Genomic DNA, 16,554 nt, shown 5'->3' with positions numbered 1-16,554 from the left:
GGGAGGGAGGGAGGGAGGGAGGGAAGACCCATGCCTGTGATCCCAACCTCTGGGGGTAGGGGTTTGAGGTTAAGGGCAGCATGAGCTATATACAGGAGGGAGGGAGGGGGGGAGGGAGGGAGGGAGGGAGGGAGGGAGGGAGGGAGGGAAGAGTCACCTAAACCCAGGAAACCCAGGAGAAACGCATGGGCTACTCCCCTCCACTCAGTATTGAGAGATCCAGATCATCACAGATGCACGTGCGAGGTGTCCTTGTCAGGTAAGTGAATTTCTAAGCAAAAGAGAGAGAAATTGTAATATACCTAAAAGTAAGAAACACACACACACACACACAAACATTAATAGATACAAGAGCCATAGAAGAAATGATCAAAGATATCCAAGAAACAAAACAAAAAGCAATATCTACTCATATTCTCCCAAAGCAGCTGGTCTCTATAGATTTATGGTTAAAATTAGCCAAGTATTCAAAATAGCTCATATTACATTGTTTATATATTATAGGCAAAAATTTATATAAGGCTCATGTTCACAAACATACAGGGGAAAAAAAACAACCAGAGCCACTACAACATGTATAAACCAAGCAGGGTGCCATAGTCATGTGCTGTTCACCGAAGGCCCGGATGTGTTCCCAGCGGAGAACACATGAAGGCATGCCCGTGGAGGTCAGTGTTTGTGGGAGTCACCGGCTCATGTAAGAACACGGGAAGACATGTCAGAGGAGATCAGAGTGTCTTGTGGGACCCACTGACTTACTCAAGTGCCACAGGCTGCCACCTCCTCGTGTCACAAAGCAGACACATCAGTTTGCTGCATTGCCCAACCCAGAGGCCACCTCTCGCTTCTATCTTCTTGGAACTCGAAGGCTTTGGACAAAGCCAGGTTCTACTGGAACAAATTCGAACCTTTCCTTCAATTACTAAACAAAGAAAACATGAGAAATCTGGGGGTTGGGGGTCAGTTTGGCTGGCAGAGGACTTCTCGGGGTTTTGTTTGGTTTGGGTGTTTTGTCCAAAGCCCCGGGTTCAGACACAGTATTGTACATGTGTCTCACCAGTACTTGGGATGTGGAGGTGGGAGAATCAGGAATATAAAACCAACCTGAGCTATGTGAGAACCTATATCAAAAAAAAAAAAAAAAAAAAAAAAAAAAAAAAACCAAGAAATCTAGAATAGTATGCCAATTAAAAACAAATTGTCCATTCTATACCAAAGCAACCTTGGTATTTCATTTTCTGAAATGACTTCTAATTACAGCCTAATTTATTTTATGCCCTGTGAGGAAAGAGTAAGAGGCTAGGCTGTGGAGAAATCTGACCCAAATAATGCTGTCTCCAGGAAATGTGATGTGCTTAAAGGAGTTCCCACCATATGGTCTAACACTGTGGCAAAAGGAACACATGAAGTGCTCGTTTTAGTTTATTTTTGAGACAGAGTCTCATATACCCCAGGCTGACTTCAGACTTACTAAACAGCTGGGACTGATAACAAACTTGGATTGCCTTGCCTCTAGCTCCTAAACGCTAGGATGGAAGATGTATCACCACACCTGGTTCATGTCTATCATTGACTGTTAAAAAAAAGTGTGTGTGTTTCTGTGTGTGTGTCTCTGTGTGTGTGTATGTATTTGTGTTTGTGTATTTGTGTGTGTGTGTTTGTGCATGCATGTGTGTGTCCTTGTAATGGTGAGAGTGGAGAACATGCATGCAGCAGTTCTAGCTTCCCACCTTTACTTAGGTCTCAGGGATCAAACCCATGCTTTCAGGTTTGTACTGCAAGCCTCTTTACCTGCTACAGCATATTGCCAGGCATGTCTTTGAGTTTATAACTTTAGTACCTTTCTCATTAGTGATATGAGGTTTCACTATTGTACCTCAGTATGGCCTAGAATTTGTTATGCTCCTGCTTCAGGCTCTTGAGTACTGGGATGGCAGTTGTGTGCCTCCAGACCACACAAAATGGTGTAGAATGACACACAGCTCAGCAGTGCCACCTTCTCCTCAGGCCCTCTATTGTAGGCATACATTTTTCTACAACCTACTTTTAACTCTCCTCTAACTCACCACCCAGCAGAGGTGGTGGAAGAGAAAAGTTATTAGGATGTGGGGGAAGTAGACCTGTTCAGCAGTAGTTCTTTGGGGGCAAGCTCAATCTTCTTTGATAGCAGTTCAGTCCTGTAGTAAACACCAAACATGACCCAGCAGCTGCAGACCAGTCCTCTAGGCAGACAAACAGCATACAAAAACCGGCAGCTACAGACCAGCCTTTTCAGCAGGCCGACACCAGGCACGAACCAGCAGCTCTAGTTCAGTTCTGAAGGAACAGTTAGACTCTCACCAATGGCCTCAGGCGAGGCCGCTGAAGCAGCAAGCTGCCACATGAACCTCACAGGAAGTTCTTGGACAAGCTTCCCTCAAAGGCAGTATTATCACAAGTTGAGCTCAGCAACATGAACCAATGTAAGGCGAACCAATACATGTGTGTCTTTACTAAAGCATAGTGAAGAGGAGCAAAGCAAACCAATGCTCTGTTATCATCTCCCACTGTCTGTGGGGTCGCATTTATACTTCATCAAGTGTCCGCTTTAGCAAGACATCCTTTCACCCGTGTGCTCCTCACAAAACATCATTTGGCATAACCGACTTTCCAGAGAAACCAGGAGTTTCCACTTCACGCTGTCCTCTACTTTGGACTCGAGAAGTGAAAGAAATCCCACAGTCTTGAAACCCACATGAGTCAACAGTAGTAAAAAGACCTGTGGGGAGACGTTCCCCTGTTGGCATTGATGAATAGTTTTAAAAGGGTGCTGTGACAGCTTGACAGGAAATGGACGAAATGTCTCTATCCAACTGTTCTACAGAAAGCAGGCTGAGCTAGAAACAGTGCTCACAGGAGAGCTCCGTGCACATCAGATGCAGGAGACTCACATCTGTTGGTGCCTCATCTAGGATTCAATCACCTGGACAGATTCGCACATGAGTAGTTAGGCATGGCAGACCTGTACCCTCGGTTCTGCTAAACTGTGACTTATTTTCTCCCTATGGTTCAACCCAATCTCTAGCTTCTTTGGGTCTTTGTGTGTGCACACGTGTGTGTGTGTGCACACGTGTGTGTGTGTGTGTTGGGAGATGTCACAGGTATACATGAACTTATATGTAGAAGCCAGAAGACAGTCATGCTCAGAAATAGTAACATTTCCTTTGAGACAGTGTCTCTCATTGGGTCATAGATCATCAGTTAGATGCTGGCCAGTGAGTGCCAGGGATTCCCCTGCCTCTGATTTCCCAATGAGATTATCAAAATCTGTCACCATATCTGACATTTTTACCAGGGTTCTTGGGATCAAACTTAGGTCCTCTTACCAACTATGTCTCCCTAGCTTCTGCCCTGAGACTTTCAGGTCCCACTTGGGTTCTTGTTCTCTCCCTGTGGTAATGTGAACCCAAAACCCTTTTCTCCCACCATTCTGTGGCTGATGCCCCTGGCACTTGGTTTGTGTAGCCATTGGGGGACTTTATAAATTTATGTTATGTTTATGAGTTATGTTTAGCATTTTGCCAGCAAGCAAACATGACATGTCCTTGCATATACAGTGGTAAAATCACAGAAGCATAGGTAGACATGAGCCACTTGCTGTATGAGAGGAGCAGGATTCCTACCTAGGATGGAGCCATCTGTCAGTATGTGCACTGTGCTGTCTGCATTAACCAGTTCGTGTCAGAGGTCTGCAGTTCCACTCTGACAGGGAAGGCACCCACATGGTACCTGTGCTATAGGCTATAAGCTCAGACCTGCAGCAGAAGCTTAGCCACTGATTCTAGTCTTCCTGAATCATTGTTCGCCCCTTCATAAAATACCTCGTAGTCCTTGAGCTGAGGAATGAGTAAAATGTGCAGTGGGATGTACCTGGGGTAGGCTGTTCTCAAAAGATAGTTGAAGGAAAGGAAGTCAGAGAGGGAGGTCACTGCTCACAGTGAGGAGCAGAAGGCATGCTGACCCCAGATCGAGTCATGTGCCTCAGTGCCACCCTTGTGGCCTTTTTTTCTTTTCTGTCCTCAATTTAACAGCCTAAAGGCATCTCCGTGGAGCTTCTGGTCGGGACACAAGCAACGGATACAGAATGAATATGTACACTATCCTCCCACAGTGTGTGCAGGTATGTCAGAAATGGAAGGGACCATCACACATGTGCATACATGTGTACATACTCACACACATGCATGTACACACACAAACATAACACATATCTACAGGCTCATATACACATACCTAGAGACACATATATACACATTCATATACACATATATGAATAGACATATACATATTAACACACAGGCATTCAGATAGATAGATAGATAGATAGATAGATAGATAGATAGATAGATAGATAGATAGATAGATAGAGACACACTTATATTTACATTCATACACACTGACAGATATATACATCTACACACAAATATACACATACATACACACATTTACATATACATAGTCACACATAAACATAATTATATACACACATACATACATATACACACAGACACATATGTGCTTACACACATACATATACACATTCAAATACACATACACATGTATGCATATATACGCATACATATGCTTGTACACACATATGTACACATACACACACATATGCATGTACACACACACTCTGCTACTTTTAGGTTTTTGGTTTGGCCTGTAGAATAATGGATTTCAAGCATAGATAAGGGAGACGTGTTATACCATGAGGGAAGTTTACTTAGACTAGACCAGAGTTCAAGGGTAACTGATCAGAAAAGAAACAAACTTACAAAATAGATGGCGCAATGCCTGGGGGTGTAGTTCTGTAGTTGAACACTTACTTATCATGTACAAGACACTAAGCCCTATCTCCAGAACAGGAAAAAATATACATACACACATATATACATACTATATATACATACGTATATATGAGCATATATATATTATTTATTTTATATATATATATATAAAATAAATTTTCCTCACATTTGGGTGGATGGCCAAACAGCAGACCAGGCAATGATGAAGAAGAAGACAGTGTGCAGTTAGAATGTCCTATGAGCTTAATGAAACTAAATGCTTCCCTATCTGAGACTCTATGACTGGAAGACAGGAAATCTGGCCGCCCACATTCCCCACCTTCCCTGACCTCTCACCCCAAAGCCTCAGGAAAGGGAAATCGATGAGGCCCCAAAGAGCAGGAGCCCAGAGCTGGGGCTGGAATTTGACCCACACGGACTGTTTGCTGATCTCTCGAGGAGACTGAGGAGCTCGGGTTAATGGAGCCCCATTTCATTCAATGAAAACTTGCCAGCCACTTTTGTCCTGACCTCACACCCAGCCTCATCGAGAACATGTAACTCCAAAGATGCTTTCTAAAGCATCAACAGATGGAAAGTCAAACTTTACCCCCAAGTATCTTCCTTTTCCCTCTGTGGCTCTGTAGCCTCTACCCCTCCCCACCTTCTGCAAATATTGACTGAGTTCAAGGGCAGTGGTCTAATGTCTAACTTCAGAGTCAGCACGCACTGAAATACTTAAGGTGGTGCAACCCCTGCTAATGAAGAACACACTGAACCCAAGGTCATTTACAGGCGATTCCTGTCCCCTGACCCAGTTGATATTTGTTTTATCAAGTCAGGGGCTATTCTTGTCATCATTGTTAATCTTCCTCTCAGCAGATCTGTGTTGGCCGAGGGCATGCACTTGAGGTATGTTAGAAGAATGGAGGGCTGTATTGTGGGAAAGAATTTTTGCTAATTCTGTCTGCCTACAGTTTCTTAACTCACTAAGCAAAACTGGAAGAGTCCGGAAAGTGTGCTGACCTGGGTCCAGGAAGTAGATTTGGGGTTTGAGAGCACAAGACAACAGTATTGTCTGTTGACCAGGGCTCCTCTTTCTCTTGGGAGCAACCTGACTCATTCATGGGTTAAGATCTTGATGGAATATTTTTTGCCTGCAAGGACTTCATGGCCGTGTGGCTCATTCAACTCATGGAGGCTCATTTTTGGCCTCCATGTGATACAGTTCTTGTCTGCAGGATTCCTTGGAGACCTAACATCTCCGATAGCTTGAGCTGGGAGTCAAAAAGAGGTGGCACTATTGACTCATCCATGGACTTTGTAGTGAATAGCCATGGATCAAACTCCAGCCTCCTTGAACCACTGTAACTTTGTATGTGGAAATAATCATAGCAATGTTCTTCTTGCAAGATTGTTAGGGGGATTAAACATGGCATTGTATCTGAAAGCATTCGGCACACTGCCTGCTGCTTCAAATGGGATTAATACCTTTTAACCTCCTTCCTTCCGCTCAGCCACTCCAGCTGCTGGCATATCCCCTTTCTCGGCTGCATACATTTGACACAGTGGAACCAAGCCAGTCACACTGGAGGGGGTGTCATCCCCATAAGGATGAGCCAAGGAAAGCCTCAGCTATACCCAGCACAGCAGCATGAACGAGAGAGAGAGAGAGAGAGAGAGAGAGAGAGAGAGAGAGAGAGAGAGAGAGAGGAGGAGAGAGGGAGAGACATGGAGGGAAGGAGGGAGAGGGAGGTATGGAGGGAGGGAGGAAGGGAGGAAGAGGGAGAGAGGGAGGAAGAGGGAGCTCAACAAGAGAAAGATAAGAGAGAGGGGTAAAAAAAAATCAACAAATATTTGTGAAGAGACATTGTTTGATGAGGCATTTTTTAAAAATCTGATAATCATAGTAACTACTATAAGCATCTTCTGAATATAAATTTATAACCAAACTATCCAACAAATGAGCAGATCTGAATTGGTTAACAAAGGAGAGGAGAGGGCTGGAGAGATGGCTCAGTGGTTAAGAGCACCAACTGCTCCTCCAGAGGTCCTGAGTACAACTCCCAGCAACCACATGGTGGCTCACAACCATCTGTAATGGGATCTGATGCCCTCTTCTAGTGTGTCTGAAGAAAGCAATGGTGTACTCATATACATAAAATAAATAAATAAATCTTAAGCAAAAACAAAGGAGAGGAGATATTCCTTTAGAATCACAGCCATGCTGGTATGGTCTACTGTGAGTTATACCCCCAACATCCCTTGGTGAATTCTGATGGATTTCAGCCACATCCTCTGTGGAGCATCATGACAATGGCTGGACCCCACTACGCTGTATCCGCTGCTTGATTGGGCTCAGCTCTCAAAAGTGCCTCCAAATGACTTGCTCCCTGACCTCAGATAAAATGGTTGTGTACAACATTGTATTATTTACTTCTCTGTGGCTATGACAAAATATTTTCCCCAAGGCAACTGATCAAAGAAATGGTTCGTGTGGCCTTACAGTTCCAGGGGAATAAGAGTTCATCACCATCACAGTGGGGAAACGGCAGGCATGGCAGCTGGAGCAACTGAGGGCTCACATCTTCAATTATGTCTGCAGGGAGCAGACATAGTGCACTGGGAATGGTGTGAAACCTCAAAGGCTACACCAACAACATATTTCCTCCAGCAAGACCATACCCCCAAAACCCTACCCAAATAGCCCCATCAGTAGGGAAAAAAGTGTTCAAAAGTTCAAGACTATAAGAGACATTTCTCACGCAAACTATCACAAGTATAGACAGTCAAAGGCAATGTTTAAAGATATTGATGGCAGTGGGTACCCTATACCCAGTGTGGAAATGCTCCACATGCTCCATCTAGGGAAAACAAGTATAAACAATACAACATTGAGAATGTATGTATGTTTTGCACTGGAAAATGGATGCATCAACCTTGTAAAGAAATGACATATTTATAGTTTCTGAATCTGGCTTCGAGTCTTCCACCCTTGGTGCTTTCCAATACCACCACAGTGAGAACACAGGGAGAAATGAGAAAGGATTCTATGATGTAATAAATATTCAGATATTTAATGTATAGTTTTCCTATGTGCTAGCAATGAACAATTGGAACATGGGGTGGAAATGAAATAGGAATTCGGCATTATAAACATTAGGACAGAAGCTCTAAAACCCTGCTGTAAAGATACAGGGAAGCATCTAGAAACATGGGCAAGATTGGTAACAACATTAACCACTGCCTGTTACATTCTTTTAATAGCCAAGTTGTCTAAGTTACTTTAATGTAAACTATTTCTTTGGTTTCCTCGGAACTGTCACAGGTGGTTAAAAGTACACTCTCATTTTCTTTTTAAAAAAAGGAAACTAGGTCACATCAAGGCAAGGTAACTTTGAATGGGGAAGACCCAAAATGATTAGTCTATCTATCTTCTCTAATTTATTCGATTGTATTACCTTGAAAATTAATGCAATAAATTTGCTGTATAAATTAATGCAACCTCAATCAAATTTCAGAGAATGGTTCATGGAAGTCCACAAATCACTTTAAAGTTTACCAAGAAGAGAAATGTCTTTCATGGAAAGCCAAGGCAATATTGGAGGGGGTGCATCAGCTAATGACCTATTAGAATTAAACCACTACAGCTTATTGAAAATATTGCCATTTAAGTTCAGTATGGTTGTCTGATGCTCAAAATCTTATGACAGAGGCTGGAACACACAGGACACTTGATAAATGTACATTTTGATCTCTTTCCCTACCATTTTCACCTAAGTAGCTACAAAAAAATATAAAGGGACAGTAATTGTTAATATAAAAGCTAAGAAAAACATTTTAGAAGCAGTTTTGAAACCCCAGGAAAGGCACAGATGAACAAAGAAACGTAACCAGTGTTAGAAACCACTTTCAGGGAACGAAGATGAACCACTTAACAAAGAACACAAGGTAAATCTGCTAATGAGACAGAGAAGATTGCTAAGCTAAGTGCTCCATGCTTAAGTCTTAGGGCTTTGTAGCCTCAGACAAAAGGACTGAGTCTGTGGTTAGCCCAGGCTACACAGTGGGATCCCTAAAGAACAAACACAATAACAATAAGGAAAATCAATTAAAAACTTGGACCCACCACTGCATGACATATATAAAACTAAATTCTTGATAAACGTTTAGAATGTACACACACCCACATGATTGAGATGATTGAGCATACACACACACACACACACACACACACACACACACACACACACCTAGAAAACTTGTGTAATAGGTAGTCTGGAAAACATTCTAAACATGACAAACTCCAGAATCCATGAACAGTATACTGTGAAAGGCTGTTGCTGCCTCAGTTACTTTCTTCATGCTGTGGAAAAAAGCAACTGAAGGAAGGATGGTGTGAGGGTACCTACTGTCCATCAGGATGGGGGAGGGGAAGGATGGCTTGAGGGTACCTACTATCCACCATGGTAGGGGAGGGGTGACCATGGAGTTGACCATACCTGTGACTCTGGAGTGTGAGGCAACTGGTCATACTGCATGGTCCAGAAGCAGACAGGTGAATAGGAGTTGGCCCCTGATTCTCTCATTTTCATTCACTTCAGGACCCTTGTCTGTGGGATCATGCCATGGGTCTTCCCTCCTCAGCCCCACCACCTCTGGAAAAGTCTTCCCAGACATTCTAGGAAGTATGCCTCCCAGGTGCTTCTAAATCCAGTCAAGTTGAGGATGAAGAAGGGCCACCGAAGTTACACACACACAAATGTTATATCTCAGTGTCTTAGTCAGGGTTCTATTTCTGTGAAAAGACACCATGACCAAGGCAGCTTTTATAAAGAAAAACATTTAATTGGGGCTGGCTTAGAGTTCCAGAGGTTCAGTCTATTGTCATCATGGCAGCATCCAGGCAGACTCGGTGCTGGGGAAAAAGCTGAGAGTTCTACATCTTGACCTGAGGGTAGCCAGGAAGAAACTGTGTGCCACACTGGGTATAACCTGAGCATGTGAGAAACTTCAAAGCCCGTCCTCACAGTGACACACTTCCTCTAACAAGGCCACACCTAACAGCACCACTCCCTATGACAAAGCAATCACATACATGAGTCTATGGAGCCATTCCCATTCAAACCACCACATTAAACAAAAGCAATGGAAATGTCGGGCAGTCAGAGAGGGTCGGCAGGAAGAAAGAAAACTTTACATGCGTGCAGAATATTAATCTCATGTAAAGCCATCTGTAAGTTAATCAAAGTAGGATCACATGATGGTTAAATGTCAAAAGGTATGAATGTTCAAAGCACCAGAGAAGAAAAAAAAAAAAATGGACAAAGCACGCTTAGAAGTATGCTTCCCTTCACTGACAAGCAGTGAAGCACAAATTGTAGCACAATGTAGCTTTTGGCCAATGAGACTGGAGAAGTAGGAAACATTGTTATCCATATTTGACAAGGGCATGGGAAAATGACTACTGTAGCTAGATTGTAGATAGTTCTCTTTTTCTTATTGGGGACAAATCCACCATGCTAAATTTTTATGTGATATTATAATTCTATGCCTGGTGAATGGAAACATTCAGAAAAATGCACAAAATATTTAAGAATCATCATTAAAGCATTGTTTTCAAATCCAAAAATAAGGTCCATCAACAGACAAATGCTCAAATATATTGTTTTGTTCCCTTGTTTGGAATATCAGTGGATGGCATTTACGATGAACCAGGTTCATATAATAATGAAGAAAGATCACCAAAGCAAATTATTAACTGAAAAAATATCTGGGAGCAGAATGATGTAGTAATATTTTGTTGATCTCTGAATTTGTTCTTCCATGTATCAACAGGGACTCATGTCATGATTGTGCATCTGGCAAGTTTCTTCTTAGTAGAGCATGAAACAATGGTGTGTCATACAATCCATGCTGATGAGATCTGATGAGACAGAGTCATCATGTGGATGTCCTCATTCTATTTCTTCATATAACTGACTAAATTGTTTGCTTACCTCATGTCTCCTTGTGTACTTGCATAGGTGAGGGAAAAGCAGAGGCGGAGGCTGAAGAGAAGAACTTTGTCCTCGCCCTGTAGGAGCGCCCAGTCTGTCCATTCTGGAATTTAGCTCACTCATTCCAACTTTCCATGCCATTATCCATCAGATCCATACAGGTCATCAGCACTGTATTATCCATCAGCATCCATGCAGGAATCAGCACTGTCCCTGAGAAGAACAGGATGAAGAGTTTTGTGCCTAAGGAAGAGTGGTGCAATGTTGACTAACTCAATGTCCTGACTAAGACAGCATGGAGATGGTAGGAAGAGATGATTCATCTGCATGGTCAGGTGGATAAAGTGCCCAGCAGTGCAGGCTGGGCACCAAGCTCTGTGGTAAAAGGTGTGCCAAGGAAGAGTCACCTGCCTTTAGCATCCTCCCATATCATTAACAGGAATCACCATGAACAGAATTGATTAGAGATCCAAAGCTTACCCTATCTTCATAAATCCCATAAACCCTAGTTCCTAACCACCCCTGAAGAGAAGAGAGTCCCTTCTGTCACCCTCTATAACAGGGACTACCTATCTGGTTGCATAGCAACCAGAATATATTGGAACATCTGTACAAAAGACAGGTAGATCAGAAAGACAGGTGGCAGATCAGTAGAGTTGTCACATTTACATGCATTTACTTACTTAATTTATATGTACTTAGCCCATCTCAGGGCCCCAGTGTTCAACTGACTTCAGAAGAAATCAGGATCTGAACCCAGACTGTGTGCATAGTCTACAAGAGTGTGAATCTGCTCAAGGGGGTCCCATGGTGTCTTCTCAACTGCTTCCCAAGCAAAAACTAATCTCTCTGTAGGTTACTATCCGGAGTGATGGGGCAAGCATGACTTTCCTCACCCAGAATGTAAGGTGGTGCATCCAGGACACCTGAAAGGCACAATTTCCCCCAAACTGTATGCAGTGGCCTCAGTAGAATCTTGAATAAATTTCTCTCTGGGAATTAGTCACACAATTCTCAAACAGCAGCTAAGAACTGTTTGAGGAGTGTCACTTCACCTGGGGACAAGGAGTCTCTGTGGCCCAGAGACAGATAAGCTACAAGACACTCCTGTCATCTGTCCCTTCAGACAGCATTTGTTCTAATCTTGGAAATAGTGATGATGATGATGATGATGATGATGATGATGATGATGATGATGATGATGATGATGATAATGGTGGTGGTGGTGGTGGTGGTGGTGGTAGAGGTGGTGATGGTGGTAACAGCCATATTTCTTACCCTCAGGAAGGCTCAACTCTTGTGGAAAAAGTTTATTCATAAAAATTAATGAATTGCACATTCCAAAGCATCTGTTATTGGGCACAGGGCTGAGAGTCAGGAAGGAAAGACTAGAGGGGAACAGGAGGCCCTGAGCACACAGAATTAGGCAAGGACCTGGGAAAATGACCAACACTGACTTCTAAAGAATGAACGGCGTCCTGTGGACAGAAGAGGGAAACATCTAGACTGGCAATCAAGGGCTCTGGACCCAGTAGAATTACAGAGGTTTGGAGGACTGAAAGAGGACTCTCCAGATATGAGCCAATGGTAGGGGGGGTTCAGGAGTGGGTAGGGTGATTAGGATGACAGATAAAAGTGGGGAACATTCTAGAGTAAAAGAAAAGAGATGTACAAACCCACATCTGCAATTCGCGTCATCCCAGGTGATGACATCTTTTCCCTAAGATGATGTGTGTCATCATGCAACATCCGCTGGCCCAAGCGGAGAGCCCAGAAGCCTATCTGCTCTCTCTACCCCCACAGCTCATCAGAACCCGCTGGCTTTTAATTCACTTTCCCTCATCACACCAAGTACAGCCCTTTCTCCACACTAGCTACTGTGGCTATTCCCTCTCCCCAACACATCTATAACAGCAACAAATACACTGTATCTACCTCTTCTTATCCCACCTCAGTAGGGCTCTATGCTCCTGAACCCTATCCAGAGCAATCATTCTAAGGTATTAATCTAAAACATCGATGCATTTATTCACAATGTGGTCTTCTATCATTGTTCCAGAATGAAGTTCACAGGCTTTGGGAGAGCTCTAGTGGTCCTAATGATCTGTTGCCAGCTGCTCTACTCCTGTCCTAGGAGCTGCTCCTGCTGGCCTCAGGGACATCCTCCATTGCTGCTTGAAGTAATTGATCTTTCTGGATCACATCTTTGAGCACACTGTTGCCCAGATTATGGCTATTCTGAGGTTCCCCTTAATTGCAGTGCTACAACTAAGTCTCTTGGATGACAGACGGGACCCACCCCTAGCTCCAGCCTCATTTCTCATGCTTCTGCTCTCGGCAGCATTCATACAGCACTGGAGTGCTCAGGATTCCCACTGCATCCTGTGGTTTGATGCCTTGGGACATTCGTATACAGTAACCTCTGCTTCTGGGTCTTTCTTTCTCTATTTGCTGCTATGCCTCTTGGTGACTCTTTAGAACACTGTGTGCACACAGACTGTGAGGACCGAGCACACAGTACCAACCCAGCCTGAGAGCAAAGACTGCATCAGGGAACAAGGACCTACATGCTTATATTCTCTGTGAGCATTCCAACATGGTCCAACAGAATGAAAATGAAAACCAAAATAACAAAACAAAGCAACAACAACCCCCAAACTGACCCAAGCAATAAAAACCAGACCAAAACAAAACAAACCAAAAAACAGAGGTGTGAAGTTAAAAACAAACAAACAAACAAACAAACAAAAAACAGAAACCAGGAGTTACAAAGAAGACACGTCAGAAGCCATATAGCTGGCTTAGAACCGAGTTGGATCAAGTTAGAATAGGAGCTTGAGGCCCTAGAAGGAGTCTTCAGATAGAAAAACAGAAGAGACTCACTCATGGGCTCTGCAGAGTGAGTGAGAAGTTGGAAGATAGTGTTGAAATGATAAGGCCATCATACCATCTTTCTCATTATTAAAAAAAGGAAGGAAAAGAAAAGAAAAAAAGACACTCCCTGGCAATAATGTAAGCAAAACCAAAACTTTAAGAGAGAAGATGATGTACCGTAACAAGGCTTTCCAGAACTGTTAAGTTATAAGAGAGTCCAGGTGTTTTAGAAAAACATTTGCCGTTCAAACACTTGACCGAAGAAAGCTGGGGTAGTTATTCTCATGTTTCGGAAGGAGATGATAATGTAAATGTTTGAAGCAGTGGCTCTCAAGCTGTAGGAGGAGACCCACTGGGAGGGTCAAACCATCCTGTCATAGGAGTTGCATGTCAGATATCCTGCATATCAGATATTTATGTTAGGATTCATAACAGTAGCAAAATTACAGTTATGGAGTAGCAATGCCAATAATTCTACGGTTGGGGTCACCACAATGTGAGGGACTGTAGCGAAGGGTTGCAGCATTAGGGAGGTTGAGAAACAGTGGTTTAAAGACTCATGAGAGCCAGGAACTAATAATCTAAGAACTCAGGAGGCTGAGGGAGAGGGGTTGTAAATTTGAAGGCACTTGACCACACAGAGTTCTAAGCCATACTGGACTGCAAAATGGGAGTCTGTCTCAAAAAGAAAAAAAGAATAATAATCCTTTCAATATCAACAATTAAATCATTATCCTGGAAGTAGTGTGTGGAAAGGCAGGAAAATGCACATGATAAGGGGAGACAACTTGTTTTGTATAGTCCTATGTCTTAAATAGCATCTGAGATATGCCCAGGGGCCAGCTGCTATTTAATGAATGACGTTGACCCGGTACAGAAGGAAGCACATCCCTACCCAGCAGTCAGAATTATAACAACATGAGTTGTCTCTGGTTATCTCACTACTGAGAATCAACTTATGGGCCTAACAGAGAGGATTCAAAGATGGTTCCAGGGAAGGGAGGGGATCATCATCTTTAGCAACAACAAAGCAAAGGTTTGGTGGGCTAGTGTCGGAGACTGCCGCTATCCGCATCTGAGCAGCCCAGTCACAGGCCGGAAGAGACAGAACCAAAGCAGAGGTTTGAGTAGGGTATCTGCAATTGCAAAGGCCGACCATGAAAAAGATTCAGGATTCCCAGGGCTGCCGACAGATCCCCTGCTCTGCACACAACCCGCCCCCACCCCACCCCCAGTGATCTATTCCAGACCACAGCTTGAAATCGTATCTATACGCAGCTCCAGCTGGATGAACCTCCAGACCCTCCATCCTGCCGTCTAGTCAACATTTCCATGTGGACACCGACTACACATTTCATTTTAATGTCCTCCAACCTGAACTTCCAATTTTTCTGTACGCAAGCTCAAAGAACGCTCTTCCTGTGCTCAGTAGACTCCATTCCAGCTTTGAGCACCGGATGCCCAAACCTTTGAACCCAGTCTTTGGTTTTTCTTTTTCTCTCGCATTCTGTAGCTGACTGGTTCTCTAATCTTCTGTGCACTAGTGCTCAACAATACACTGAGAAAACCAGAGCTTTATGCATTTCCGTATCCCCTCAGTCTTGTAGAACCTGAGGGTCCCGTGTCTTACCACGTGCTACCTCAAGAGGAATGCCCAACATAGCAACCAGATTGACCCAGTTATAGGTGGGTCTGGAATGTCTTCCCTGAACTCACGTGTTGCAGACGTGACAGTGGTGTTGAGATGTTTGGTTCCAGAAGAGTGTGCAGTGTCAGGAGATGAGTCACTGGGGGCAGACCCTCGAACAGGATATTGGTAACAACCCCTCCTGTCTCGCTTGACCTCCTGGTTGTCTACTGTGTTCTCACTGTCCTGATACTTTTTCTTGAGGCCAGTGTCGGGGCCATATGGCCATGACTGACACCTGTGAATTGTGAGCAAAAGTTTCCTCCTTGTATAAGTCATTTATCTCAAATGTTTTGTTATAGCAGTAGAAAGCTAACTAACAAAAGTTCGTGTAAAATGTAAAATGGGGCCCAAAGACAACCCAGCAGGTAAAGGCCCTTGCTGTCAACCCGACAATCGACAATCGGAGTTCAATCCCTGGGACCCACACAATGGAGAAAGGAAGTGGCTTCTACAGGCTGTCTGCTGATGCCCACATGAAAACCATGGCAAATGAGGAACCCACACACTCCCAGGTAAATAAATAAGTCAATATTTTAAAAATAAAACAAAACCATATTATTTCTCTGTTAAAAGCACTTCTTTCCTTCCACCACGAGAGTCCTTGAGGTGGAGCTCAGCCATCAGGCCAGGCAGCATCTTTACCACAGAGGGTCTGCTTTTCTCTCAGCGTTGCTAACCTTGGTCATTGGTTCGCTGATTATCTACTGTAAGGAAGTTAAACACTAAGCACTAACTGGACTCGTGTGTGTGTGTGTGTGTGTGTGTGTGTGTGTGTGTGTGTGTGTGTGTGTTTATACATACATATTTGCATAGAAACCCTTGACAGTGATAAGAGGGGATTTTGAGATTGGGAAGGGACATGGAAGGAGGTGGAAAGGGGAGGGAGGTGTAGAGGTGATGTAGACACAGTGTTCATACATGAAGTTCTTAAAAAATTAAAATAATTTTTTAAAGAAAACACAAAACGCTTCATGACCAGGTTGCTAAAGCAATATATCTTAGAATAAAACCAGGTATTTGACAAATTCGCAATTAAGTACTATTTATTACTGTATTAGAGTAAAATAATATGGGTGGATTGATTTTCCATGTCTATGTAATAATTTGCCAAAATGCAATGGTTTAAAGAGAGCATCTCTTGCGGCTGGAGAGATGGCTGAGC

General features: G+C 43.4%; 1 pseudogene; it reads right to left on the bottom strand.

The window, feature by feature from the left end:
* LOC110322085 overlaps nucleotides 1–16,078 on the bottom strand; it is a 19,622-nt pseudogene extending 3,544 nt beyond the window's left edge.
* Nucleotides 16,079–16,554: the final 476 nt, after the last annotated feature.

Source organism: Mus pahari, chromosome 5 (genome assembly GCF_900095145.1).
Source record: "Mus pahari chromosome 5, PAHARI_EIJ_v1.1, whole genome shotgun sequence".
Lineage (NCBI taxonomy): Eukaryota > Metazoa > Chordata > Mammalia > Rodentia > Muridae > Mus > Mus pahari.
Note: the sequence above shows the minus strand (reverse complement) of the source record. Positions and strands in the feature narration are given on the sequence as shown.